General features: G+C 34.6%; 1 long non-coding RNA gene across 1 annotated transcript; it reads left to right on the plus strand.

The window, feature by feature from the left end:
* Positions 1-1,068: 1,068 nt before the first annotated feature.
* On the plus strand, positions 1,069-5,156 carry LOC306658516. The gene is made up of 3 exons (XR_013763070.1): positions 1,069-2,840; positions 3,200-3,725; positions 3,777-5,156. It is a non-coding gene; the product is annotated as an uncharacterized lncRNA (long non-coding RNA).
* The last annotated feature ends 1,036 nt before the right edge of the window (positions 5,157-6,192 follow it).

Here is a 6,192-nt window from a genome sequence, read left to right on the forward strand (position 1 = left end):
ACACATGGAAATACATCTACTTTTTCTCTTCTATAGTGATTAATATACTGACATGTATTTGGTGAATAATCAAATCTTGATTTCTTATTTACATAAGTCCATTTTTTCAAAAACAAAACTAAATTATTGTCTTAAATAACTGCTACAAGTTTCTAGGAAATTTTTTAAAAAACTTAAAAATGGTTTTAAGGAAATAATCTTGCCAAATCAAATTAATTGTAGATGATTATAACCATTATAAAAATGTTGCTTAACTTTTATGGAATTTTAATTACCATTTGATAGGAAGCAATAACACAGGACATTTTTTGTCTTCTTGAAGAATTATTACACTGAGATCTACCAAAATAAAAATACATTCTATTTTCATCTAAGTGACTGCAGTACTAAAATTGCATGCTAAACATGGTATTTCTTTGACGATTTTGTTTACATAGCTTATTTAGTTTTATGGCCTATAATAATTTGGTATAATAAATGAGTTTAATATACTTTCTACTTGATATATATATATGCCTTGCATATCCATTGGCCCTTTCATATACTGGCAAAGAGAACCTAGTTTGTGTGTGTGTGTGTGTTTCAAGAGAAAGGGAGGGAGAGAAATTCATTATTAAAATTTGGTTATACACCATAGAGAAAGCAATTTTGATACTGAAGACTGAACCCCGGGGTGTTCTACAATGAGGTTAACCCCGAGTCCTTTTACACACTTTTGAGACATAATCTCACTATATTGTCAATGCTGGCCTTGAACTTGCAATCCTCCTGCCTCAGCCCTCCAAGTTGCTGGTTATAGATTATATGAATCTGCTGTTTTACTAAATTTTCTTACCATATGGCAATATCCCATTGATCCTTGTGAAAGTTTAAATGTAAAATCTTATTACCTATAATATACAAAGTTTTATCTCTTTGATTCTAATTCCTATGCCTCTACTTTTTTGTTCAAGTTTATATGTATGTGCATACATATATTCATTACATGAATTCATTACACATTACATTACATTAATGGTGATATACCATATTCCTTCCCCTATCTCAAGTTAATGTAGAGGACTTCCACTCAGCTTTCCAAGAATGTGGCAAAGATTGGGGCATCTAGCTTTCATTCTTCACTTTATTGTTTGTTTCCTAAAGTAAGAAGGGTCTGCTAACCCGACTGCTCCTACAACAGTGGTGAGGATGCTGTATCACAAAGCAGAGGAGACATCCCTCTTCTGCTGCCTGGTTCAAGGATAAGGAAGGTGAACACATGTCTTGGTGGAATTTCAGGCAAGACAGAGATGTCCTGTGGGAACTGGGAAAGGAGACGATACCAGGGAGAAATTTAATATCATATTGTGGTTCTCTTTCTCTCTACTGTACTAACCCTTTTTACTGAGCCTCAAAAGTGGACTCATCCAAATTTTGATCCCAGCTTTCTCAAAGGGCAAAGACTTCAAGCAGAAATATTAATATTTCTGCTAAAGTTATAATTCTCAGATGTAATTAAGGGTGAAAGTGCTTTGGCCTCCTTTTTATTCTTTTTTTCTCAGTGACACTTCATGAGAGCCTTTTGTAATTTAATTTGAGAGAGAGAAGGGGCTATTATCCTATTGTGGAACCACAAAAGAAAACTAATGCAAATTCTTTGACACAGTGACAAGAAAAATGGAAAATATGGACCACATGTCCTTTTGAACTACAGTGACTTTCAAACTCTAAATGGAAAGTCCTCAAGATGGCTCTAGAGACGCAGCATTAAGAAGCACTTTATGGATGGACTTCAGCATTAGGAGAGGGGAATTGATGTGTGTCTCTGCAAAGGGTTTATGTTGCAGGCTCCTAAATGAGCTCATCCTGTGCTGAAATACACAACTGCTTGAATGTCAGTACTCCAAGGGTTGAAGAGAAAAACTCACATTTTCATGAGCTCAAAGAGTACATGGTCACTGATAAACAGATAATCAATGCTTAATGCAAAATTTTATGATTCAGATGGAATCAGACCCAAATCATGAAATGATTAGGAAGATGCCAAGTTTCTTGAAACATGTAGAGGAAAATCATTCTCATAGGTTTTGCATACCCATTGACCATTTTGCCTATTGACAAAGAGAGCCTATGACATCTATGGAATTATCTACTTTATTTTCAGATAGCATTAGCACTCAATTAGTTCTTCCAACTGACATTTTAAATATTCTGACATGTTAGCTTTTCTTTTACAAGCCAGGTTTTGAACTACATGTATGTCATGCTTTAAAAGAGAAAAACCTGGATTCAAATTTATCTCCATAGTGAGTGTAGTTTTTGTGTCCTCTGGTGGTTAAACTAGATTTCTAAATATATTCATACCCTGAGTCTCAGTAGTAAAGGAACTCCTTAGAGTTTACCTCTAAATAATTTAATGTAAATTACAATATTTTAAATTCATTTCTATTTTAAGGTAATAAAGAAATATACCAGTTGAAAGAAACCCAAGTCAAAACTTCTCTTAAAGGAAAAGTAATCTGTCAGCTCCCTGGGGCCTTTATTGTCCTGTAAAGACCAAGTGCAAGGTAATCAAATTGTACTAGAATTTAATACATCTGAAATGTAATTTTGGAATATACAAAAAATACACTTAAATTCAGCTTCAGAAAGTAAGTATAATTAACGTATGTTTGATTGTCTTAAGAAAACAAAGGTGTTCCCATTGTTAAAGTCATGCACTTTCTTCTTGCAAAAGGAGTATACTATATCTTGGTCAAGGAGTGTCGACAATCTTCACATAAAGTAGTTTATGCTGGAAATATAATGGATCCTATTGTCTGTTCATTGATTTAACATGTAATAACATTTAGTTCTAAAGTGTTGTCAGATGTTGGTTGACCTCTCAGGAAGGGAGTGAATGCGACGTGCCCCTTTGCCCAGACACGGGGAGCCAGGTTCTGTGACACAGACTCAATTTATTCAATAAGTGCAATAGTTTATATATGAAGTGAGAACCAGTCATTTGAATGAGATAGCCAGGCCACTGCTCAGGTAACATGTTTACACTACCATACTACAGGGAAGAGCAGACTTCTACGGGGACCAGGGAGGCCCAAGAGGCATTGGGTCATCACAGAGTGTTCTCGTGTGACATGATAAGAGCCCAGTGTTCTGTGCTCAAGCCCAGTCCATACCTTGGGTCCATGCCTGGTACACCCCAGGATTCTCCTCACTAAAGTACATTTTAATTGGCACATAATAATTATACACATTTATGGGATAAGGTGTGGTGTTTTGACACAGGTATATATTGTGTAGTGATTACATTGGAGTAATCAGCAAATCCACCCCACTAATAAATAATTAATAAACAAATCCACATTAATAAATATTAATTCATTTGTTATTTCTTTGTGATGAGAACATCCAAACCACTCTCTTCCAGCAAATTTGAAATACAGAGTTTACCCTAGTTAACAATAGTTACCACTCATTCCATAGAACACAAATGGTACACCTACCCACCCAGCTAGGCACAAATGGTACACCTACCCACCTTTCCCCATATCACCACTTTTGCTCCTAAACTTCTGGTGACAACTCTTTTGCTCTCAACTTCTGCAGAATATTTTTGAATTTCAGAGTAAAACCATATGATGCTTGTCCTTCTGGGCCTGGCTTATTTCATTTAATATAATGTCCTCAGAATTGAACAATGTTGCAAATCATGATTTTGATCATTTTGTGGTTAACTAGAATTTTAGGTTAAGTACATATTTTGACTATTCTGAATAGGGCTACAATAAGCAAAGGAGTATAGATGTGTCATCAGCATGTAGATTTTATTTATTTTGGATGTATACCTAGTAGTGGGATCACTGGATCATATTTGTAATTCTGTTTTTAGTTTTTGAGGAACCTCCATACTGTTTTCCATAATGACTATAAAAATTACCTTCCCTACAACTGTGTACTTTCCTTTCTCTACATCTTTACCAGCACTTGTTACCTTTTTTTTTTTTATAAAAAAAAAAAAAACATTCTAAGTAGGGCAAGGTGATACTTCATTATGGTTTTAATTTTCATGTGCTTGTAATTCATTTGCATGTCTTTTTGAGAAATATTCATTTGGGTCTTTTGCCCTTTGTTTAACTGAACTTTTTGTTCTCCTTTGCTATTGATTTGAGTTCCTTCTTTGTTCTGGCTATTAAACCCTTATCAGGGGTATAATTTGCAAATCTTCCCTCCAATTCTGTAGATTGTCTCTGTTCTGTTGATTGTTAGGATGATCCAATCCTGTTAGGTTACTTTTGCTTTAATTTCCTGTGCTTTTAAGGTCTTCTTAAATTTGTTCTTTCTAGATATACATGACAGCAGAGTGTATTTGGACATATTACACATACATAGAAAAACTTGTTCCAACTAAGACCCCATTATTGTGGTTGTGTTCATATATAAGGACAGGAAAGATATGTCTGATTCATTCTACTGTTTTTTTTCTATTCCTGCCATTCTTTTCCCTCATTTCCCTTTGTCTAGTCTAATGAACTTCAAATATTCCCGTCCCTTATTGTAGATTAGCATCAACCTATCAGAGAGAACGTTCTGCCTTAATTTTGGGGGACTTAAAACCAGCATACTATAGTGACATACCCACTTCAGTGTTTAGAGCAGCTCAATTCACAATAACCAAGCTCTCAAATGAACCTAGGTGACCTATAACAGATGAATGAATAAATAAAATGTGGTGCATATACACAAGGGAATATTGCTCAGCCATAAAGAATGGAATTATGACATTTGCTGATAAATGGATGAAACTGGAGAATATCATGCTAAGTGAAATAAGTCAGTCCCCCAAAAAACCAAAGGCAGAATGTTCTCTCTGATGTTTTTGGGCTCTTAACCAAAAAAGTATTTCCCAGATTAATGTTATGAAGTAATTATCATAGTTTCTTCTGATGGTTCCATATTTTCAGGCCTTGTATTTAGTTTTTTAATTCATTTTGACTTGATTTTACTAGCTGGTGAATGAGGAGTGTAGTATCATTCTTCTGCATATGGATATTATTTTTCCCCAGCACCATTTATTTTAAAAATGGTCTTTTTTCTCTTGTGTATTCTTGGTACCTTTAGTACTGATCCATTGACTGTTGATGTGTAGGTTTATTTTTGGTTTCTCCATTCCTTTCCCTTGATCTTTGTCTTTATTAATGCCAGTACCATGTTATCTTGGTTACCATAGCTTTGTAATATGATTTCAAGCTAGGTGAGGTGATGCCTCCAACTTTGTTCTTTTCACTTGAGATTGTTTTGACTATTTGGGGTCATTTGTGGCTCCAAACAAACATAAGGATTGCTTTCCATAGACCCTGTGGGGAATGCATTGATATTTTAATAGGTATTGCATGTATTCTATAGATTGCTTTGATAGTTAGAACCTTGCTTGATAACAAGGAACGATAGTGCTTATTCCAATTCATGAATGTGGGATACCTTTCTGTTTACTTGTGTCTCCCTCCATTTTTTTATAAATGTTTATTGTTTTCAGTATACACATTTTTCACCTCCTTGGCTAAATTTATCTGTAGATATTTGATTTTGAAACTATTGTAAATAAAATTATTGTCCTTACAAATAGATATGACTGAATATAAATGCTCCTACACCTGAACACCATCATGCTCATGCCAATTTTCATCTCAAAGGTCAGAACAGTTCTCAGGCAATTTGCTTCCTCCACCTGCAGAGCATTCTTGCATCCATGCTTCTTCTTATTGTCCCAACTGCTTCCTAAGCTTATTCTTCAGATCCCACTAGCTGCCTGAAAATGGTTATTAGAAACCCTTCACATTTCATCTAGATGCATTAACTCATAAATGATACACAAGTGCTACTATATTACAAAATGAAACAGGCACAAAAATGAGTTTTGAAAGGATGATTTGAAGAAAAAATGTGTAAACAAGTTTTTCTTTTATTTATACAATAATTTTTTAATAGAACACTATTTAAAAGCCAGATCATTACAATAAAATTTATTTTAGACAGACTTATACCTAACCATGGCCCTTTCTTCAACTTACTTTACCTCTGACACACCAAATCCAATTGCAATATTGTACAAAAAAGAAACATAGAGACAACTAGAGAGGAGCCCCAAAAGCAACAGAGGGGAAGCTTTAAATTCACCTAGAGACTACTTATAGAATTGATGGCATATTGGTCGTG

Source organism: Sciurus vulgaris, assembly GCF_902686455.1.
Source record: "Sciurus vulgaris genome assembly, chromosome: 3".
Taxonomy (NCBI): Eukaryota; Metazoa; Chordata; class Mammalia; order Rodentia; family Sciuridae; genus Sciurus; species Sciurus vulgaris.